Below are 24,651 nucleotides of genomic sequence, written 5' to 3' on the forward strand. Positions count from 1 at the left end.
CGCCGGCATAACAAATGCAGCTCGACGCTTGTTTGACGAGTCGAGTGAACGAGCGGGTAAGAAAGAGAGAAGGAGAAAACAGCATGGAATAACTGAATGGACTCACGTGCTACGCATACGTTACGAGCACCTGTGTGCGGGACGCGAGATCAATGACGACGCGTTTCAATGTTCTCCAACTATCGGCCGTGTAATTACGCGTACTCTACGCTAATTTTAATTAAATTCACGGAAAAGAAAAATTGATGTCTTACTCGGCGATACTAAATACCACCGACTGATTATTCGTTTTCCGTAATTAAAACGAGCGATTCGTTGCGAGACCGCATGCACTACGCGGAGGGAAAGCACAATTTAATAACACGGTCCCGCACATAAAATAAAATCGATTGTCGTGCCATTCCGCAAACGCGGTTCACGCGCGTGTTTCTCTAACGTCGTTCTAAATTCCCGTCACGATTCCGCTAAATACGTTTGCGTTTGATACGAGACGGAGATGGCATTAGCGGCGCGAATTACTGGAGCATTAATTCTGCCATTCTCTCTTTATTCGTTCGGGAGGAATTTCCCAGCTGAGCAATACGAGTGTATGACAACACCACGTGATATTTCGCCGTGTCGGCGAGCGTAGATATACGCAACGGCGCGCGAATGAACACAGAGCTATTCAGCGTGGAAGCTGTTCGGTAATTTCGTTTCGCGAAAACGCACCTCGTTCGCCACCCTCCGTCAGGATTCTCGCCCATCGAACGGGAGGAAGCACGGGAAATGAAGCGCGGATGACAGCGAAAATACGCGCGGCGCGACGTAGGGGGCCAACACTTCGCGCTATTTTCTCGAATAACGAGGGACGAGTGCACCCGAAGGTACATCCGTTACAGGACGGCGACATCCGCGAATTAGCTCGTTTTTACGGCCGTGCAATTTTTTTGCCCGCTTTTATTCACCTGCTCGCGAAGTGGCCCGCGGGCGCCGCGACGCCGAGGCTGCCGTTTCGCTCGGTACCAGTCGCTTTGCCACAAATTTATTCCGCGGAGTTAATCACGCGACGCTAATTTTTACCCAACTTTACTCTCGCCCGCACAAGGCGCCGCGACCGTTCCAACTTCCGCTCCAACTTGTCCGCGAAGTCGCCCTGAAGCCACCCCCTCCCGCTCCCGTTTCGCGGATCTGGCTCTTGTTCGGACCTCGAACTTCTACGGCGTAGTTTTCTGCGGGCAAAACGTGCCTCTTCGCTGCGAAATACAAAGATTTTCGAAAGTTTCCGGCAATTAGCCCCGACTTGGCCCGTTTTCTTTTATCTGCGCGCACTCAGCGTTTTCTTTTTTCTCTCTCTCTCTCTCTCTCTCTTTTTTATCACTTAACGATTTTCTTGGTGCGTTCTTGAATAATTTATGCGTGAAAATCAAAATTAAGCCCTTTACATAATTAGATTTCAAATAGAATAAAAATTAGTACGTTTCTAATTAACATGGTCGGAATTAAACGCCGCAAAAAAAAAAAAAAAAAAACAAATGCGTAAAATTGATTTCGAGTTCATCCGTAGGAAAGTAAAACAATGGTTAACGTCGTAGCAAAAAAAAAAAATTAAGTAATTCAGTTTATACGCGTTTTACTCGATTAAAGGAAGCGCGATCGCCATCCGCGCTCGAATTAATCAAACGTCTCCTGTAATCTAGAGTTGGGCGGCACCTCGGTAAGGCGAGGGATGAAAAAAGGCCCTCCCTTTCAAGAAACTCGTGAAAGAACGCCTTTAAATTCACAATCCCGAATGGAAGTCGAAGGAAAGTGCAGTCGGTCGAATTAACAGCGTCCCGTTTTTCTCCGCGTATTCTTGAGGTAAGATCTATTCCACTTACACAATTATCTCCGTAATTGCATTACTCTTTGCTACACCGCCGCGTAAGAACTCATCTATACGACATATCGACCAATCACGATAAGTAATTACAAATTAAATCAGACGTGGCGCCGTCCTCAAGTAACGTCTTATCGCGTTCTTCGCCGGCAGCACAATTTGTCTTTATTTACGGAATCAACGCGAATCTATCAAAGAACGAAGTAATAACGCATCGTCGATACTTTTACCTATATAAATCTGATTAATGATGAAAATTTTATGTTCACTCGTAATATTCACCGAAACATTTTATCAACGAAAATGTATAATTAACGAGTGGAAATAATTAAATTATTAAAAATTCAATAACTTTATTAACAAGATTACTTTTTTTTTTTGGATAATTGTATTTGATTAATGAATACTTACGCTCGACTAACAGAAAATATATTTGTGAATTCAAGTATCAGCCCAGACGCAGTTACGGTTATTGAGGCTTTAAAGTCTGATATTCGCCGGAGCGAATAAAGCACGTAACTGTCGTAAAAAAATCGTGTATCGTAAACCAAATCACAATTCGCCGAAAGTAATCCTATTCGTCCAGAGGTCGATAAAAATGTCGAATATGAAACCGGTATGAATTGTCCATAATTTTCACCGCGTTTCTCACGAACTTTAAAAGTACCGCCCGTGAAACGTTATTTTATTATAATTCAGTCTTTCTGAAAACCAAATTCAAATTCCGATGATCAAGCCCATTTATTCCCCTCATTTATCTCTCGCGGCCCTTTATCTGCATATTTCTCATAGTGAAATCCTCATCGCTCACTCACCTGACACGTAACACACGCACGGGCACGTCCGTGCCGGCGCATGTATGTGCCCGTGCATTCTATCCACAATTTTAACAATGTATATTCCAAGCTGTGAACGTGATATACAATGTTGTGTAAGCGAGAAAAAAAAGAAAAAGAAAAAAAAATCTTTTCGCGCAAATTTTCCAAGATGATTTTTGTTAATGCCGCAGTACGTACTTTTATTACATAATCACGCTCATTACCATAAATTTTGTTTCACTTTACGAGACAACTCGTCAATTTGAAACGATCGCGTGTAACTTTAATATTCTAAATGATCAACCTTTACGAACGTGAATCATTAAAACGCGAAGAAAATTTTTTTGTTTTTTTTTTCTCCGATCAATCTTATCGACTCGCGACTCTAAGTTCCCGATTCATTAAGAACCGCCTAGGGCAACCGAAATATTTAATTAAAAAATAGCAACAGCGATAGTTCATCTTTGTTTCTCGTTGCTTTTATCTGCACGTCTTTCATAGAGAAATTCCCATCGCTCACCGACCCAATACGTGCAACGCGACGTGACGTACATACACACGCACATGCGGATCCTGCACGCTCTATACGCGATGTACGCGTGGGTATCGATTCGGCGAGCCTCGCCCCGAAGCGCGGTCGGGATATCGTGCATTTTCAAGGTCTGAAACACTTTCCCCGGAGAGATGCGGGAGCAACGAGTGTCGGCGAGAGAGAAAAACGGAGAAAAAAGTTTAGCGGAAGGTGCGAGTGCATTTTTTAAAAGGCCGGCAGTCGTTTCGAAGTGCGCCAGCCAACCGTTTTCATGTCTGAGACACGATGGGGACAAAAGGGGGGGAAGGGGGAGAGCGGTGGAAGGGAATGTGTTCGAGAGGGACGAGAGAAATGAAAGAACAACGAGAATACTGATAGGTATAGAGCAAAGTATACAGAGAGAGACGCGAGGAAGACCTGTCCGGTCCTTCCATCCGTCTCTTCGTCTTTCTGTAGAAGGGGTTGAAAGGCCGGTTGGAGGACGAGAGGGTGAAGGCGAGGGCGAGGGCGGTCGTAGGCGGGAGCGATGATACGTGCGTAGAATAGCCCCAGCATTTTGAGCTCCTCGGAGATTTGGCTTGCCGAGTAAGAGGTTGGCGCTGCCGCGCCGCCACCGTCTCACCTTTTTTTTTTTTTTTTTTTTCTTTCCCACCCCCGACCGGCGTCGTCATCCGTTTCTCTCTTGCGCCGTCTTCTATCTCGTGCCACCCTTCCCGCGCCCTATCGCGACGACGGCGGCGGTGGTATCTACCGTTTCGTGCCTCGGTTTCTTTCATCGGCCCTCCGACTCTCTCGCGGAGCCCAGGGCGGTTGAGCCACTGGAGGCAACAATCTTAAAATATCACCCCGCGGATACAGCATGGCATGAGTTATCGCGGTATTTAATCATCCCCAATAAGCTCGCGTTCCCTTCACCCCTTAGATTTCCTCTCTTTGTCGCCCGAGTTTTCGCCTAGGTGGAATGGACCTGACGTTCGTTTTTGAGAATACGCTTTTGTTTTTGATTAATAGAAAAAAAATTTAAAAAACCTTATTACTCTTTAAATTTGAATGTACTCACATTAAAATTTACAGATATTTAGGTACGTCTATTATTTTATCGGATTAAAACCATGATACATAAACCAAATATTGTTCGTATAATTAAATTTTATTACAGATTATTCAATATTTAAAAAGTCATGTTAAAATTTGCTTCATAAATATTTGTTTTGCCTTCAATTTATTTACTGAAAAATATTTATCGATTAAAAAATTAGAAGCTGCTGTAAAACTGTTTACGTTCCATTTTTCCCAATTACGAAATTCGGAATTTTATCCTCCCGTTTCCGCGCACAAAAAGATTGTTCTCTTAAAGCTTTGCGATTCTTCTTTTCCTTCGGCTTTCGTCTTTCCGTTCTTTCCGCCAACGCGGTGTATTTTCGCGACCGATTTTCGTCCAGCGGGATCTACTGTTCAATAAGATAGGCCTGACGATGACCGAGCACGATTTTCCTCGGAAGTAATTAAGAACGATTAACGGAAGTCCGTCCGACGATACTCGAACGCTGCGAAGAAGTTTTGATGACTTTAAAGCGCCTCGAAGACCGTTCGGGTCGATTAATAGCTCTCGAACGAGAGCCGTTTTCTTGGCGACAAAGAAGTTTCCTCGTTTTTCCTTTCGTAATCCTGACTCGGGCTAACAAGAATCCGCAATAACGAAGGGCGCTACACTTCTGTATAGCCGTCACCTTTCTCTATCGATATTTATCGTTCCGACACGGGTGTTACTAACGATCGAATAGTCGTGCGATTTTTTTAAGTGCACACTTTGTTGAACCGCGCAGCTTCCATATAACGCAAAAAAAAAAAAAATATCGCATTAATTGTAATTTCTGTTATATTTTACGAGATTTTTTTTTCCCCGAAAAAAGAGAAATAAGGGAAAATGAGCTTTTTGAGTCGTATCTTTCCGTAATACCCCTCCTATCCCCGCTGAAAAGCCCCTTGAGGGTTTCAGTTCGTTATAAAACAATTAATATGTTTAACTTAATACATTAGCAATCTCTTAAATATACCAATTCTTTCGGAGCGCATTAAAGAAACATAAAACTTAGATTAATTTTCAGTCTACGAGAAATTTCGCTGGTTTCAATTACGTTATACTTCGTTACGCGAAGTTACACGAAGTAATGCAGTCAACGATCACTCTCTTTCTCTTTCCCCCTCTCGCACTCTTTTTTCCTTAATCTCTGCTTTCATATAACAAACTTGCGGAATCCGTGAATGTACTTTCCGAGCGTCATTCATGGAATTAACGAGATTATGGTGGAATTGCGGAATCCGAAAGGGAGACGCCGAAGGAAGTTAACTTTCGCATCGTATTGATGAGCGACGTCTGATTCGTCGTCGCGTCAGCCGAGGGGGGAATATTTCAAACAAGGGTTTCGTCACCGAATAGCGGAGAAGAATGAGGCCTCTCTTCGGTGGAGGGAAGTCGCTCTCGCGGAGGAAGGGAGGTGAATTTCGCGTAGATACGGGTTATACTACGCTCCGCCGCAGGAATTCCGGTGGAACGATCGCGTCGGAGCGTCGCGTAGAGTTTGCTTGAGCAAATACGCCGTTCGTGAGAACACGTTCGTTTCATATTCGAAATCACTCGCAAGAGCCACTACGATGTCTTTGCGGTGCCACGGATCGTAACGCTCGGCCGTCGCGGTATCGACACCGTCAATCCGCGTATAATCATTCCGCGGCACGTCGTCGTATAACTCGGGGATAGCCGCGACATCCGCCGTTACTCGAAAGCGCGATAAATCCCAGCCGATGCTGTTGCGGATCAATTGTGGCTTACGAGAGAAGCGTACGGAATGCCTCAGAAGCCGGATGCTGTATCCGCGCGATCAATTCGAGAGCGTATTTTTAATTTAATGTTTACTCCAGTCCGATAAATAAGTTATTGCGATTCAAGCAGCGCGGTGATCTTTAAGCGAATTTGGTGCCCTGTCTCGTTTTACGCAAATTAATTTAAAGAATCCAGAGAACGGCTTTCATATCGTTGTTATTTAATTTCCTGAGTGCGACTCAGATGATTGACAACGGTTGGAGGAGATAGTACTCGCGTTATATTTAACACGGTGTCATCACGATGAAATCCCATTAATTCTTCGCTCGCGTTACGTTCTACTTAAATTATCACGGATAAATGTCACTTTGTCACAAGGGGAGCAGCGGTAGATCGATGACTCGATAAAAGTCCGCCACCCGCCCATTGTTCGCACAGTAAATTCGCGCGAGCAGACGCGCTCGAAATATATTTGTCGGCTGCAAATCCAGCTCACGGGCTGGGTTTTTCAACTCCTATCGGCCATCGGTATGTATCCCGTTCAACCCCACGGCGCCCCCGAGAGTCACCCACTCTGCTATCCTCTTTTGCTCCCTCGGATCGGCGAATGGGAATCCTTCGCGAAAGTTTACGCGCCCGACACTGCTCGAATAGACGCCTGAATTTCCCCGGTGAATTGCGCGGACGTAGTTGTATGTAACTATGCCGATTCTCCCCCGGGACGTTGCCGAAGTGTCAGTCCCAGTGATTCGGCTGAAATAAAATCTGCTTCCGCCTCTGACGGCATAGGAAGAAGTCGCCCCTCGCGCTATGAGAAATTCAAAAAATCGCAAATCAAGCGACTCGACGAGACGAAAACGCACGGGCACACCGCGTTTCAAATTAATATAATTAATTTTGAATTAATTAAACCCGAAGCGCGAGTATTGCAGAATTTTTTTTTTTTTTTTTTTTCTTATACGTAAACAAAAAGTAATAGCTGTACATACACACGAGAGGCACCGGTAAAAGTAAAAAAATTGTATCCGGTCGACTAAATGTAGAAAAAGCGTTTACTCTAAGGGCGATCGAAGCCGTGCCAGAAAGAAACCCGAACACACGAGCCTCCCTAGACGGCAATAATTTCTCTACGCGAATCCGCTTGCGGCTAAAAAGGCGAAATCGAGCGGACGCTTCCTATCTCGCTAAGAAGTAAAACGTGTGTTTCATATGAAAGGGATCGGATGTATCAGAAAGTTTTCGTGTTTGCTGCAGTTAACCCTGGGAAAGCCTCCGGGGAGCACGACATTGATTTCTCGCTCTACGATTACGTTTCTATACACCGGTCGGCTATTTCGTGACAAACAAATTCGGGTTTCCGAGAAATTTAATTACTTTTCGAACACCGTGAGGCCATTGCGTTTACGCGCGATACGCAGATCCGAAGGATACGCGCGACGAAACGATTCGGCTGTGCGAATCTCGCGCAAACGGTAAACCTTCCCTCCGATCTTCACCTTCCCGCCGAGAAAAGACGCGCTCCACAAAGGAACGGTAACCTCGTCATCGATACTTTTCAACGAAATCCACCCAAAGAAGTGGAAACAGCCGTTTCATCGATGGTAGTACAAGAGCGAAACTTCTTTTTCCCCGACGGCGTAAAAAGGGAAATCCGATATTCAGCCCGAAAGGTGTGCGCGATGCTACGAGGGGAAATTACGATCAAAGGGAGATCGGCTGTGTGGAATAATAGCTGTATCTTTCATCGTGCTGAAATGTTTCTTTGCAATACTTTCCACGTCTGGAGGTTTTTCGCACGATAACGCGCGGCGACGATATCGCTCCGACGTAATGGGGTTGTAATGGAGGCACCGACGGTTTATAGACGGTTTACGGACGGTCACGTTACTTTACGTGACGTTCTTATTATAAGATTCGATACTAGATTGGCGAGGGGCTAAATCGACAAGATCTTCTGGCGCAAAACATAATTCTTTTTATTTTCTCACGCTTGATGTTATCATTAATCCGCGAGAATTAATTTTTCCTGAAACCTTCTTCTCTAAACATTACCTAAAATGCAAGTTAAAAAACAAGAGTCTTATTTCTATCTAAAACAAACAATTTAATAATGCGGGATAGAAAACTGATAAGTAGAAAAACAAATTCGTCGAATAAATTCATCTAATTACAAAATTGAATTGAGCTCACTTTGCTCGAAAGAAGTAACTTCTTTAAACAAACACCGTGATCAAGTTAAAGTACTTTAATTCAACAGAGGCATAGAGAGTTTAATACGTGATAATTAAAATTTCCTTAAAAAATTCAACGATGCCTTAAGCATCTTCAGCTTTAACGGCCTTGTAATATTCTGCTCCAATTGGGCGCCGATGAATACGACATCGGGGGGAAGGGGGAAAAGGAAAGGAAGGAGAGAAATTTTCTTTCGGAATGGCCGCGCCCTTCACCTCGGACGGACGAACATTAAATAGACGCGCTCGCGCGTGGTGAGTCGAAACTTTTTAATTCACTATCAAGATGCAAATTCCCTTGTCGGACGGGGCAATTTATCCCGTCCTTTGAGGTGGCTGCTACTTACTAAGTAGTTCGCGGATCTTGACTTTCGTATATATCCGGCAGGGATGAAAGCCACGAAGGCCGCGGGCAACCCTCGGCGACGACGGCGCCGGGTGCACGAGGGTCGCGACCAAAACCACTGCTCGTCTCATCGTACTCTACTACCGTCATCTCGCGATCGATCTCGCTACCGGCATTTCGCTTCAAGTTCGAAGCCGGCTCTGAAATGACGCCGAGACGCAGATAACGTCGACGAAACACTAGTTACGCGACAGCAACTTGTCGCGCGAACTTACCTCGGGGATGAATAAAATCCGTGGATATCGCTTTACGTTTTGAACTCTTTCTAACTTATTTCGCCGAAGTGCGGAGCTCATCGTCGCGTAATGTTCTAAGAGCATTTGCGCCGCGGTTTGCACGAAACCGTAAACGCAATTTGTATTTCTGCGGGCCGCGTAAGGGTCTCGGATGCGGAACGCCAAACGGAAAACGGATGGCGGCCCGTTAACTCGCTCGGTCACTTCGTCAAAGGTAATTCGTGCGCCCGTAGTCGCGGCGTCCACGGCGTGCAACGAGGATGCATTTACGCGGGACGCCGCCGTTAAGCTGGCCGTCGACTGGCAGCTGCATCAAAACGGAGGAGTATTTCGACTTAATTAGCGGCCGAGGCACGACGAATTTTCGGCCGGGCCCGTGTAACGTTTGGCGGAGCACCGCACGAGGACGCATTTACATCGCGCCGTACGCGCCCAGGACAAAATATGCAAAACAGATTATCTAAGCGACCGCTCGCCGGTGGTCAGGGTGCCGGAGCCTCTCCCGTTCCTCGCAGCTACACGCACACGCTGCGTCGAGTCGTTAGATTATTCATTAAAGCGCCGGTTATATATTCAGCCGGCGGTGGCCAGAGTTTAATGGGCAAACGGTCAGTAATAAAGCTCTTAATTACTAATTCGCGCGGGAAGAATAGCCAAGAATTTACCACGGTCCGTTCCTCGCCGGATGCACGCGCGAGTAAATAAAATATTTACAACACCCCGTCGAGAATTGTCGCGCCCAACGCGTTATCGCTTTCGTCCGTCTGCGGCCGAATCTAATAATATCCCTTACAGACGTCTCCCATTAAGAAATTCACGCAAAAGTATATTTTAATCGAAGCTTCTTAAACGCAGCTTCGTTCCGAGTTATCGTAAATAAAACGGCTGCTGTTTTTCGTCGTCTCACCGAACGAGACGGGATGTTTCTCTCGAAATAAGCTCATAAACATTTTCCTAGTTTGTATTAAATTCCCTTAATGAAACGTGCTCCCACTAAAACAGCACGTTGTTGCAAACGTTGCGCGACGGCGCGATTCGTTTTAATTGGCATTACTGTCCGCGGACGTAAATACGTTCGCGGCGATAATGACCGGCGATAACTCATAATTCGAGCCCCTCGCGGATAATCTGATATTTCGGCCCTTAATCCCTCTGTATTACTCTCGTGGGCGCGCGTTTTGTCTTCGACCGCTTAATAATTCCGTGATTAAAGGAGTGAATTAATAACGCGGGCGGAAAGCGCGGAGGAGGGCCGGGCGCGGATCACGGACGCGCTGACGAGTAGAGCGATATTTTACGGGTCCGTCAGTTTATTCCGGCAACGTATTGCGGACGCAAATTGTATACGACGTGTCGTTATAATAATTAACTGGAGAGCAAGGGGGAAAGCGCGCCCGCCGCCCGCGCTCCGAGGCGACTCCCCAGCTTTATGCCCGGAAACTTCTCCATCCGGATTTGCATAACCACCTCAGAAATTACAGATGCATGCATTAAAGCGGCAGAGGCGGTCACGACCAATACTAATTCCCCCGGCTGTCTATTAATTTGCAAAATGGGTATTTTAAGTACCGGCACCGTCCGCCGCATTCGTTTCCGGCATTACGGATTACCGTTAATCATACAACGCTGTTTCAGCGTGGAATGTATAATTGCGCGAGACGCGGCGAATATCAAAACGCTCGCCGTCGTCAGGTAAGCCCCCGTGCATTTACGAGAACGTTCATATATATCAAGAAACGACCCCGTAACTTTTATTTAGAACCTGTGCATTTTTAAAAACGAGCGACGCTACGTCGAAGGAGAAAGAGCTCCTTCTACAAAGTTATTCCGCGGGGGATTTTAATTTTCGCGAAGGAAGGATCCCCGCGTTTATCAAAATAGCTCCTATGTGAAATTCTTTAAAAAGATAAAAATATTTTGCAAGCCTACCGTATGCTTAATAGATGCGCGACGTCGTCTCGCGGTAACGACTTGCGCTTGCTATTTCACGGACGACGGATAAAGAAATAACTAAGGAATACGTAGGCGAGGGCGCATGGGGAACGGAGAAATAAAAGCCGTCTGCGACACGTTATTCTACAGTTGCATTTCCGCGGATAATACGCACCTACACACGCGGGCGTGTGCCACCCAAGTAGCGTCGCGACGCGTCACGACGCGACGTTTCCGGCTTTACGACACGCGCGACTGGGTCTTGCGCGCTCCTCTCTCGGCGTTTAATTACGCGCCAGCCGTGATTAACTTTTTTTTCCTCCCTCTTTCCCCCGCGCTTGCGGTAATGCGCAATTTCAGGATACGCTCGCCATAATCGAATTACACTGTCTTCCCTTTTCGCGCAATGTACGCGCGATATTCGCCGGCGTCGTCGCGACATTCCCGTCGTTTCTCGCTCCCCTTTTCTTCGCAGAAAGAAAACGTTAGAGATCGAAACGCGTACGTTAATATTAAATTTACGCCGAGCGATGGCGCGCTCTCGATCATCGCGTATCGATTTCCACCCCGGTTACATTACACAACTGTCGCACCCCACCCGCCGCCTTTTATTTCGTGCTTTGCGTGGAAACGACGTCTGCTTTATCCGTCATATATATTGTATATATATATATATATCTCGCCGCGGTGTCTAGCACCGTGTCGCCGCTCCATCGATGGATTCAGATTACGTAAAATAATAGCTCAATAAAAATGCATAAGGAGCCGGCTTCGTTCTCGCAGTCTGCGCAAATACGCGTATACAGATTAAGAGTTCGGCGAGGATAAAACAGTCGGTGCGGGAAAAGTAAACGGGATAAGCGAAAGGTCGCGGGTAAACAGGATAATAAAACCGCAGTAAGCTCGATACCTAGCAAATTGATCCCGGACTTTCGCTTCGAGGTGACGACAGACGGACCATCACCGCCGTCGCTCCCAGGAGGATACGCCCGGCTTGTTTAAATGCAAATCGCCCCGTCACCTCGGCAAAAATAACTCTAGTAATTCGGGAACCGGCCCTGCAACGACCCCGGTTCGGGGCGAATGCCTCTTCCGCATGGCCGCCACCGCAGATGATGATACAGCGCGTCGAGCCCTTCCCGCGAATTACGCACACTTTCGTGTGCCTTAACCCTTTCGACGCGTGATGGGAGAAAGAGAGAGAGAAAAAAAAAAAAAGAGAAAATACCTGTGTTAAAAATACTATGGCAACCGCACTGTAACCTTCGGTAATTCGAGCGACGCCCTTAATTCTCGACGCGCCATCAAGCTGCCCGCAAAACCGAAGAGCGTTTTACGATTATTACGAGCGGCTAAAATTTTAGATCCCACGGTGAGGCGCGACGGACGGCCGTATTAAGGATACGTATTGAGGATACGTTACGTATCCTTGACTTCGATGATTTTACCTCGCGAAAAGTGGATAACGCGCTTTTACGACTCGTCCGTACGAAAAGTTGTAAACCAACGGGCGCTGTAAGTTTTCCGCGGCGCGGCTATTTACATTATCCCGAAAAACTTTCTGGATTTTTAGCCCAGCGCGGGCCGAGGTGTTCGCGCACTACAGATCATTTCGTGACAAGTTTTTCCGCCGTGTCTTTTCAGAAGTTTGCCCGGAAAGTTGTCGAAAACAGCGGAAATTTATCGCTCCAGTTGGAATCGGGCGCGGATTCGGTAGCAGCCAATGTTATTCCCGGCGTTCGAGAAAACTTTCTGCGCGAAAGATAAGTAATATAAAACATAATTTGGACAGTATTAAGTCGCGAAATATAATAAAGTAACGTACTCGCGCTTCATAATTTTTCTTTTTTTTTTTTTTTTTTTTTTTTTTCTTTTTACATCGTAAATCCCGTTGTTCTCCGGACAACATCAATTCCAATTATCGTGCTTTCAAATTGATTAATCCGACTCCGGAGTCTGAAAGGAGGCACTTGAGAGAGCGGAGGGAAAGCGTACGTTTTATCAGCTTGGCAACGGCGGCTGTTTGCGACGAATAAAGAATGGGACGGTGGAATCTACGGGAGATAAGTAAGCGAGACAGTGGCGGGCAATTGAAATCGCGCCGCGCACACACACAATCGCGGCGCATTCTGGCGCGGGTCAGAAGAAAAGAGGAATGGAAGCGGTTTGGCCGTGGCGGTTCTTGGACCGGCGTTAATGGCGGAATCATGACACCGAGCGACGGCGCCGCAAACGTGACCGGGCACGCGGCGCGGAATCTAGGTTAACGGCCTCCACGTTTCCACGTTCTGTCGTCGCGTACTCGGCAACGTTAAATCCCCGCGGTTCGCGAAATTTTTCCGCTTCCGATCGCGCAACGCCCGGGGGCTCAGACGGTGCCAATGATATCTCCATTAGACGTACGAGCCAACCGACTGCGCCGACCCTGTCGAATAATCGTATATCACTCGGGCCCATGAACCGCGCATTTCGATGCATCAAGTCGCGACCGTTCGGCTATTCGTACGTCCCGATTGCCTTATAAATAAGCCGGTCTCGAGCCACGGATATTTCCTTCGCTCGGCAGCCGTACCGCGCGCGCGGTAAGAACTCTATTAACTCGGCTCGTTGCCTCAAATAAGCGAGCGCGAAATGTTATCGCGCGCTCGCTGCGCTGTCATTATTATTTTCATCAGGAGTTCGACGGAACTTCCATTGCGCGGAAAATTCGTTTCGTTTCCCTCAATAAAGGCGGAATACTTTCAACTTCTTTACGCGAAAACTGGCGACAATCGCAGGGAAATGAATCGCGACGATAATGAAAGAGACAATCGTTAATAATTTCAGAACTTTTTATTTTTTTTTCTTTGTTTTTTTTTTTATTTCTCTTACGTTCAACTGCTATAGAACGGAGCGCGCCGGGTAATTACGTCGTCGGCGGACGGGGCTAGCTTACTTTAAATAACGCTTTCGCTTCTAATACAAGGGCGAAATTTTCCGTAGTCCCGCGAGAAGGGAAATGCGGTGCATTCACGGTTAAAGGCGGACGACGCAACGACGTGTTCAATGAACAATGAATAATGTTCGTTCGGTGCCGCGTTTACATCAGTTCCCGGCTACGCGCGAGACTTTTGTTTGCGGAGCAAACTGAGCGCGGTACGTCAGGCCGATTAATCTCGAATGATGAACGGCACCTTCTCACGCAGCCGCCGTCACGGGGAAATGTGACGAATCAGTGACCATCGAGGCGCTTTCTTGCGCAAATTTGCCGCAGATAGGCGAGATATTAACGAAATCGATTCCGCGAGCATTTGAGATTAGGTTACGTTGTTCTTTAAATAATTCAGCGAAATAATTACCGCACCATTATCGTCTACCGGTACAAATTGCAACGATTTTAATAATGCAACTCAATTTACCTTTAATTATTCACCATCTGCTCCGTCGTTGCAATTCCGTACCTTTAGTCCGACGCGAAGATTCACGCAAGAGCCTCTCTCCTTTCGTCGTGATCCCTTCGCGATGTCGAAATAATGCGAGCCGCGAGTTCTTGCACGAGAATCTGGGCTGTCCTCAAAAGGACAGATCGTTTCCCAGTGAAAAGCATCGAGTCTGTTTCGCAGTAAGAAACTCAAATAATCGATTAAATTCATTAAATAGATCAGACGCCGCAACGTGTGTGATAGTTATGGACTCGCGATATATCGACCTTATCATATAATTAACATTTCGCATAATATTCGGCGTGTGATTTCTGTTTCAGCGCATTAAATTTCGTTGAGACGGACACGCGATTAAGACGAGCAAAGTTGCCTGCAAGTGCTTCCAGACTCGGCCGGTGCATGCGCGGCGGCGCGATGAGCGCAGTGCACGGCCGATTCTCTTCATTCCCCCGCCGGACGCTGACCCAACAACATCGGAGCAAGAGAGAGTGCGCTCGTGTCGGAAGATCTACTCAAATCTGACGAACAATGATACATCTCCAGGTCAAACAGCATCCCTGTATTCATTCTCTGTTTCCGAAGACAACCCTGAATTCATTTTCTTCCTTCCACAGCACGGTACATATTCATTTATACGTAAATTATCATTATTTTTCTGTGCCGTTCACGTAACCGCGAAATGATCGCTTCGAGTTACTGCGTGGATAAAGCCGATTACAAAACAATAATCGACGATTAACTTAAATGCTCCCGAACAACGATATGATTTTTCACCCTCCTGCGATAATAGCAAAAATTAATTTAAGCAGGATAAAATATTTATTTAGTGCAAATATAACGAAATATAATATTCCCCTTTAATTATTCTTGATATTTCCTAAAGTACTCGAAAATTTAATTTGCAAAACTGTAATTTAAAGCTTTATTACGTATAAATATAAAATAATAAAAATAATAAAATAGCGCGACGCCGGCATCAACGATCATTAAAAAGTAATGAATTGAATAAAGAATAAAATAATTTTGCAATTAAATTTTCAAGTCGATCGTTGTTTTGTACAGCTGCTGTTATATTCATGCCGGGGTTTGGCGCAGCGTAGTTATATGTATAAATAGCAGCCAGGAGAGCCGACAGCGCGACCCGCGCCTCTTAATTCATCTGATTATCTTAATGTAGAGTTGTGGACCACGGGCTTAGGTGGCCGTATGAACTTAGCCCCCGGGTTATCTTTATTCACGCGATTTCAGTACAGCACTCCAACATAGACTTGACAATCTCGTCCGCATTTAATTGTTCGTAAATCGTTGGCAATTCTCATCACGTGCATTCAGTACAATTTTATTTTGAAATAATACACCATACGGCTGTAAAAAGAATTACATTTACACCGCTCGGTTCGGATAATCTGCGCTAGTAAACAAACTGCCGACATCGCGCGTCGCGTGTGTCGGAAAAATTCGTAAACATCGACGCGTTTCAGAATGCCACTTTGAATACGTACAATAAAATGTAGCGACTCCGCAGAAAGGCTGCTTAATGCGAACCCGGCGCTCTAATTGAGCGAGGACGACCTCGCCTCCGCTTGAAACAGCGCGGTCTTGTCGCGGATAGCTACGTTAAATCTTTCGTAGAAAGAGCGGGCGACATCAGTGGAGGGTGAGTAGCCCCTCCCCCCTAAATTTTGGGGAAGAACGTGTCTCCGGGGGCGGGACTGTCGCGCGCTGATAAAGCGTTAGGAATCATCAGGCGTATTGTGCTTACGCACGCTCGTAAATAACCCGAGTTACTTACGGTCGCCAGACCGAAAATACCGCCGCGTTAGGGAACTCGCAGAGGCCCATTACACGGCCGACCAGGCTGGCTTCTACGATTTCGAGACAGTTTAATGCGAGGGGTGCGTCTGCTGATGCACGGGGTGGCCGAAAGAACAGATAGAGGGACGGGGGAGACAGATCCAGGGGTTCAAGGAACGAGAAGGGCACCGAACGACGGTCACTTGTTAATGTTACGTTCAAAGCCCTTGTAACTGGAAGGCGTCGGTGCTGCGGCACCAAGTTTTGAATGTGCTGTAAATTAAATTGATACTCGCGCTTGTGCGACACCCTCGTCACTTTCTTGCTCTAGTTGAGCGACGACATAGACTGACGGAGATCGATTGCCCGGTCTAGGCTTAACCATTATCTCTCTCCACTCCGGTAAGACACTCCAGCTTGCGGAGGTAGTTAGGAAATCGTTACACGCGGTATCTAACAATATTTCGCTAATATGCTACATAAAGTAAATTGAATTAATATTTCATAAAAATATGATTGACACTTTGCTCGATGCGTAGATGCGAGAGAAAACCTCGCGCACCATCCGTAAAATGTATACAACTCGCCTTTCCGTTCCATCGGATTTTTCCGAATACTTTTTTAGTATTTTTAATTTTTCAGCAAAAAAATATATGCAACCGGTGTTTTATTATTTTTCTTTTTATTTGTCTTATTCGCGATGCAATTTTTTTTTTCCGAAGTCTCGTAAATAAAGAGGTATTTCCGTAATTCTTCTGGCCTCCGTCAAGCTGTGTTGAAAGCCGAAAGTACTCGATGCCATAAATACTTGCCGTTTCCGCTTCGCGATTTCGGAGCCGGATACGAGCAAATATCCGTAAAATTGATACGATTACAAGCTTAGGTTCCAATCTACGGGCGCGTCGCGTCTTCTGCCGCGAAAGCCGAGTTTCTCTGATCGCGATGTATCTGTGGATCTACCGGATACTTCGATCAGCGTACGGTATTAGGTGCGCTCTATGTCTTCTATATAGTACTCGCGTCCGCCAAAGCGAAACACTCGACTTGGACAAATCGGGATAAAAGGATCTCGGCGGGCCCGATTCGACGCGATACTCTATTAAATGCATGGCGCCGCGAGCGAGCCTCAGAAGCCAAACTTTATCTTCGTCATGTCGGTTAGATAAACGGCCCGCGTTTCAGACATGAAGTTTACGAGTATCGAACTGCGATCAGGAAGATCGGTTTGCGTTGAGTACACGAGTTTCCTAACGGGCTGTGTACTTTGGTTGAAATCTCGAGTCTCGATATCCGATAAAACGATCGTGCGGCAGAATCCCTCGAGAGTCTCAAAAGCTTCTTAAAGATCCGGAGGGGAGGACGGTCAGATTTTCCCGCCTTCGGTATTTACGGGAACTTTATTCCGTTGTGTTCATTAAAAAAAAAAAAAAAAAAAAAAAAAATTTCTGAAAGTTAAGTCGTGGCAAAATAAAACTGTAGATAAAATATAATTAACGTTATCATTATTTTTTTATTTTTTTCATATACATTTTGGAGCACTCTAATTTTTCGCGCTGTACTCGATAATCGGAATTGAAAGCGTTATATTCGTTACAAGATTTTCTTTAATTTAATGTTAATCGTATGACAAGTTAATGTGAACTTTAGCGAGGCAATGCCCATATTGTTTGCAAAGAGCAGCACGGTTTAACGGACAGGCACCCTCGCTCGTCGTTAAACTCGTACGTTCGTCGAAGATCACATTGGCGATTAAAATGCGCGGAAATTTTCGGAAAACCAAAATGAGTTATTGTCGAAAGTCATTCGTATGAAACACAGCTGGAGTACGTTTTACTGCGCCGGATTATAGGCTTTATGGCGTAATTTAATGTCGCAGTTGAACAATTTGCAGCGCCGCATTACACGGAATTTCGTTCGTTAAAGCAAATACAATTACTGAGATTCCACGGCGCCATAATTGGATGGGAATACCCGCTGCTGAAACTTTAGTTATAACGTATGAAGCGTTATCTATTCAACGATATTTACTTATCCGGCGTTAATTCCGTGTTGTTCTTAATTTCTTGAATTCAAATTTTGTCTCACTCATATGCCTACGTATTTAATTAGCGAACCGTTTACTTATACACGTTGCAAAGCCAGCGTTACATTAACAATCTAAGTTAGCACGAGCGTATATATGACTTGCATATTTAACAAAAAAAAGAAAGAAAATGTATAAAAAAGAATAAACTTTATCGTACTTTCATAATTAAAATTTATAAAATATATCGACAGCCAATCGATCTGTTATTTTTATAATTCGAACAGATTGAGATAACAGTCAGGTCAATATTAATTTAAAGTCACCAGAAGAACAAAAGAAGTAGAATAGAATATATTCAACGAAATGATTAAAATGAGAGTCCGGTGATTAAGTTAAACCGCTTTCTTGCATTCGATTCGAAATGGAAATCACGTTGACGGGGGGAGGAGGGGTACCTTCCACTGGTATAAACATCCGCCCGGGATTTCCCACTACCGTGAACCTACTTGGACCAATTTTCGTGGACGTGGTAGGACCTTTAATGGCGACTACGGAAAGTGGCAAAAACGCTGGGCACCAATTTCCTGAGCAAATATCTCGCAGTGAGAATTCTCCGTCGCGATTACGACGCAAGAAAGTATATCGATCTGCGAACGATAGGCGCCGATAACGCAAACTTATGCGAATGGAAATAGAAAAATTTATTGTAACACAATTTTTGAATTTAGTATATACAAGAACGCCCGTCATTATTATCTCGGCGCGCTTGCTACTTTTTTCGAGAGACGTAACAAAAAACACTAAGAATTTAATCTCAATAACGTATATTCGTAACGTTATTACATAATGTAGAGTGTCGTCGGGGCGGATTAATAAATCCTTAACGTAGGCAGCGTCGTTAGCAACCATGCTTTGCAGATTAATATAAAAAGGAATGCGGAAAGCTTATGACGGTGTCAGTTCGACCTTTGAGACGCTAAAACCCCTTCATTCACTTAGGGCGCCGGCCTAGTGACGTTAACTTGGTTTACGATCACCGTAGCAACATCATCTCACCGAGTTGACGGAGCGTAGGTGGATACTTGTACATTGAAAGGCAAATATGGTATGATATGGCGTTTACTGACGGCGACGGCGGCTAGCGTACGTGACTTTCCCCTCTCGATTCCTCTCTTAGCCGCCGAGTACGAGGGAAGTAGCATGGGATGCGCTCTTCCTTCGTCCTTAGAGGCCAGCCCTACGCGATACACGCGCTGCACACGCTTTGTTTTAGACTCGACACACACCGCGCCAGGATCACGTACGCTAGCCGCCGTCGTCGCAGCTAACGCTATATCTGTCTTTCAGGGTACGTACGTGGCCACGTGTATCGCGCGCACATGTTACGTAAGTGTCTCGGAGTCATATATGAAGACGCGAGAAGTAAGTCTTGAGCTTTCGCGGGGCAAACGTGCTTCGCCGAGGTTATTACCTTCGCGGAATCAAATCCCCGCGAGGTACGTGCCTCATGTTAATACTGGGCGGTGAAGCAGTAACAGCGTAACTCGTTACGGGTTCATTTCGCGAAGGGTTGGAAGTCGAGACGCGAAGACGAGAGCAAGGAAGAGACCGATAAGAAAGAGAGGCCGAATATCTTGCGAGCTTGCGATTTCGTGCGAAAATCTTATTTTCCACAATGCGCCGCGTGTAAAACGTCAACCTTGATTATTTAGCTTTAAGCATTCCCCGGTTCTCGCGGAAGATTCCAGCCGCGCTATTCTATTTTGCGAAAAATCGATACTTCATTTGTATTTCATATGCGGTACATAAAGACATAATAGCGGACATATTGACTTCGTTAGATATTTTCAGAAACACTTGAGAATAATTTAGGGAGATACGTTAAATTATGTAAGCGCGGTTCTTTCTTCGCGTACAAACTAACAATAAGTATAATTTTGTTCAAAAATTGAGCGAACATATCATGTATAATATCGTGATATATCACTATTTAAATTAACAATCTATTTTCAGTTTTGTTTTACTGCCTTGTGGCAGTAATAAAAAAGAATTTAACAATTTAACATATAAAACCAGTTGCTAATAAATTTTTCGAGCGAGAAGCTCAAATTAATTTATCATTCGGGGCAAATTAATTATTCACTCGATGGCGACTGTTCTCATTACAAGTGCTAGTCTCTTATTTAACGTCAAACTAATTAAAAGCCGTACATAATGAATGATCGCCGAAGCCGCCGTTTGCAAGCTACGGGCTCACGGTTAAGGTCACGAGGACCTGCATGTGAAAAGCGATTATTCGGAGACTGAGGAGAAGGGAGAACCGCTTTAATATTTATAGTTTCGAAAAGAGCCATTCACGGCGCGACGCGACTCGCCGCAGTAGCCTCGGTTTAAGCAATCCCAGCACAATGAGCTTCCCGAGATCAGATACGCGGCCCCGTAACGCAGAATCAAAAGCGGCCCGGCGATATTATCGACCTAATACCCGAAACTACTTTGTTAATCTTAATTACAACGGCAATAAAGAAGCACGCTCTCGCGCGCGCGGGCCTCTCCTTTCACGCGAGCGTGCTTACGGTGCTTTGTACATACTTAAGGCGGGCAGATGTGTACATCAGCGGCGGTGGCGACTTAATCGCGAGCCCACATGTGTAGCACGGAAAGCAGCCCGATCTGGGAAAGCGTGGCTGACAGTGTTAATTTCAGATGATAGATACGGGCCGGGGTGCTATGCAAATGAGCCTCACGCGATAGCGCCAACAACTTTGGAGGCCTGATGCATGCGAGATGCCCGCTTTCGTCGTGTCTGAAAGTCCCACTATAAAGCGGGACGCCCGGCGTCGCGCCCTGGCTATCGGCCCGACTTCCTATTTCACGTCTCTCGTGTAATTATCACGTTACCGATGGTCCCCCCTTTCCTCTCTTACGCGGCGCCGCGGTAACCGGAGTAACGAAAACACCGATATTACGCTCGCGAACGTTACTCCGAGTTTGCGCGCGTCTTAAACGTGACGCGGCATTACGCCACTAAATAAGCATTATCCCGTATTAACATCTCTAGTAGGTTTTATATTACGGCCGATTTGCATTTACTACCGTGGAAGTAGATCTCGGCCGAGGAGAAGTGTACATGCGAGAGCAGAAACCGACCGTAAATATAAAGAAATGATAAGTCGTTCCTGTAGCATCGCGTATTCATCGCGAAGGGTCAAGATGCATTTGCACGAATAATTTAATACGGCCGTTTATACGTTAACGTGCAAATTAATTGCGATCCCTCGCGGAGTAGTCATACGAAATTTATGGCACGTCCTTACATCGGGCAAATACGCGGCGAAAAACGTGTAGTTAAGATAAAGATCTTGCCGCGATGGGTAGGACAAAATATCCATGGAGTTGTTAAACGCAATACTAATCAAGCGAACTTTATTTTCTGTTTCAGATTGTGATCTAGCGAAGTAAATGTGCTCTCGTCGCCGGTTTCACTAATTAATCGAACTGTAGCCAGTTCGTCGGTCGTTGTCGGAGTGCCGTTCGAGTAAACGCACGGAGAATATTTAGTATTCGATTCTTTTAAACGCGAGTGCCGTGCGATAACGCGCGGATGTATGTTGCAATAATTTATACCTCTCGCAAATTATAAAATCACGGTCGGGACTTTCGCGAGTGTCTTGCGCGGAAGGATAGCTCGACACGTCCCAACTGAGAGGAGGAGCAGGCCCGGGATTGAGGCATCATGCATCGGCGGAGCAACTTTTAGGTAAAGATCAATTTTTACTTAATTATATAAAATCGCCAGCTTTATCTTTTAATTAACGGAAAACTTTTGTTTTAAATTATTTAATTAAATAATTACATTAATAATTTTCTTTTTCTGTTACAGTCACCAGCAGCATCTTCAACTCCGCTGATGTCCATGCAGATCGGTGAGTCAAATAATTTTTTTCTTTTCTTTCACGATGCTTTTTGGTAATAAAATTTATTACTCGGGGAAAAATCGTGGCACGAAGTGAGCCAAGCGCGAGAGAACGAATTTACGTGGTAAAACTGCAGCAATTAGATCTCTAACATTTTGTTTCTAAAATAGGACATATTTATTACGTGCATATGTACGACGGATAAATAAAAAAAAATAAAAAAAAATCGAAAAAGCGAACAGGCTATAACTTAAAAGCGCACCCGTGTATTTTTCAGCTCGCTTACGGCAATTAATCAGTCCCTTCTTTTTACCGGTCCGACTTTATTTTCCACACCCGTACTCGCTTTCTTCGTCTGCTCTCCTCTTTGCGTTCGATTGACCTATAAATCAGGAGCGTTTGCACTCGTGGAGTTTGTCGCACAAAGAAAGAGCTCAAAATTCCTGTTTAACCTGTCTCCGCGCGGTCGCTTTATTTCCCGTACTACCGTTGCGGCTCCATTTCGCGATGCCCTCTTTGTCAGCCGTATCGCTTTGATGTATCTTAAATGCGACGCGCATTGTTGTCCGTGCTTCATGTTTAAAGGAAACTCCGAGGAAAGAGGTGAACTCCGCGAACATATGGTGAAAGATAAATGTCACGTTATTGGACGGACTTGTTTGTATGATTACACCAATGCATTATAGTCTTGCCAGTATTGTTAGAAAATATAGTTTACAAGCCTCCTTTGATTCCCCTCTCTTAACAATAATTGAAATAAAAATTGTACTTTGTTTCATAAAAAAATTAAAAAAAAAAATCGAGAGATGTATAACGCTCCGTTCGAGAAAATTAATTAAATTACGATACTTAACAGTCCCGAAATATGCAGCTCGTGATATGATTAGACTAATTAGACGTGCGCAAAAACGTGCCTCTTTCACGCGTCGGCTATTTGATTTCGGCCGGGTTTGCGCGTAACGGGGAAGGGGTTGACAGTGGTCGGACTGTCGAGGGTGCGACGGCCAGGGTGTCCGGCGCGGCGGGCGCGCAGTTTGTTATTAATTTACGAGCACGCGCGCCGAGGTTTGTTTAACGCCCTGTTAAATCGCGGGGAATATTCATGACGTTACGAGAAAATTGCGGAGGTATCGGGCGAGACACTTTTTTCCCTACCTCGTAGCAGGCGAGCCCCGGCGATGTGCCGCTTCCTCGATTCATCCCCCCGCGTGCACGGTCGTGCTTGCGCCGGACGCGCCGACTGCAAGAGGATTTATGTAAACCGCCTGCCGGGGCGGAAAATTGCGATAGGCTAAAAATTGATGGAATTTCACGCGCGAAGCGCGTGTACACATACCGCCGGGGACCGAAAATGAAAAACAAGGGGGGGACGTCGGCAAGTGGTCACCGGCGCACTTGCAAATTACCTGGCCGAGGAATAAACCGCGATTGGGCAGAAGCGCGCGTACGTCTTTTTTTTCTTTTTTTTTTCTAATCTGGATAAGGCCGATTGAACCGAACAGAGTTTTGCCGAAAAATATTAACGCGTGAATTATTCACTGTATTGCTCTGGGCGACGCGCCGAAAAATCTCAGATATTTTATTTCTGTCGTTGCGCTCTCCGCCGGCAATCCTTTGCATTTACTCCCTTTGAATGAACCACCGCATTCAATCTGTAATAATTATTCTTTCCGCTTTCTCGAAGTTTAATTGAAAGGAAGATACTCTTTATTAACCGCGAATCTAAATTAAATTAAATCCGTAAAACCGATTCGGCGTCTTATTAAATAAATTTGATTAATCCTGGTACGTAATAAAACCGCGATACAATTGATTGCATGTGTCAAATGTCGTTATTGATGGAATATAATTTAAATCACTTCTATTCCCGGACGTGTCTATCGATAATCTTGTAATGCGGGTACTAGAGGTGCGATTCTCCACGCAGATATTTGAAATAAAATATAATACACGTGGTGCGAATAAAACCGCGGAAATTTGATAAATTCGAACTCGTGCGGCTAAAGTGCAGTAAATGCATAGAATTCCGGATGACACATATGATGGAAATATACATATAATACTGAGAAATAGTTACAAGCTATTCCCATTAAAACTCTTGTTAATCTCTCCATACTATATGCATAACGATATAAACGAAAATCCGTACAGTGTTTCCTTTTACCGGCTATCCCGGCAAATCCGCGAATAAAAAAAAAAAAATGATTTTTGCAATCAGCTTTGTAGACGCGTCTTGCTAATCGATGGTTCCACGAGTCATATTCACGCATGTTGTTTTCCTTTTTTCTTTCATATTTTTTTTATTTTATATTTTTTTATACTTTTTTATCCGATCAAAAACACCTTTTATTACATTTTTACAAAGTGTAAAAATAACAGTTGCAACTAAATCGAGGAGGTATTTAAATAAATTAATTTTCGTGAATTAATATTTATTTCGCTGAAACGAGTTTAAGTAATGGCTTAATGAGGCGCATGATAATTAGCGATCAGCGCTGATGAAAATGTAGCGGCACGATCGGTATCGCGAAATCGGACGGCGAGTCGGCCGCGAATTACAGCTCTTTAAGCTCATAAATAATCGATACGATAATGATCGCGACCCCGTAGCGGAGAGCGCGCTCCTGTAAATGCGGTTTATTTTCACCGAGCGTG

The 24,651-nt window shown here is 45.1% G+C and overlaps 1 protein-coding gene across 7 annotated transcripts in view; it reads right to left on the bottom strand.

The window, feature by feature from the left end:
• The window catches only part of LOC139102339 (SAM and SH3 domain-containing protein 1), a 253,641-nt gene that overhangs the window by 80,857 nt on the left and 148,133 nt on the right, over positions 1-24,651 (bottom strand). The window lies entirely within an intron of this gene.

This window comes from Cardiocondyla obscurior, linkage group LG01 (genome assembly GCF_019399895.1).
Source record: "Cardiocondyla obscurior isolate alpha-2009 linkage group LG01, Cobs3.1, whole genome shotgun sequence".
NCBI classification, from domain to species: Eukaryota; Metazoa; Arthropoda; class Insecta; order Hymenoptera; family Formicidae; genus Cardiocondyla; species Cardiocondyla obscurior.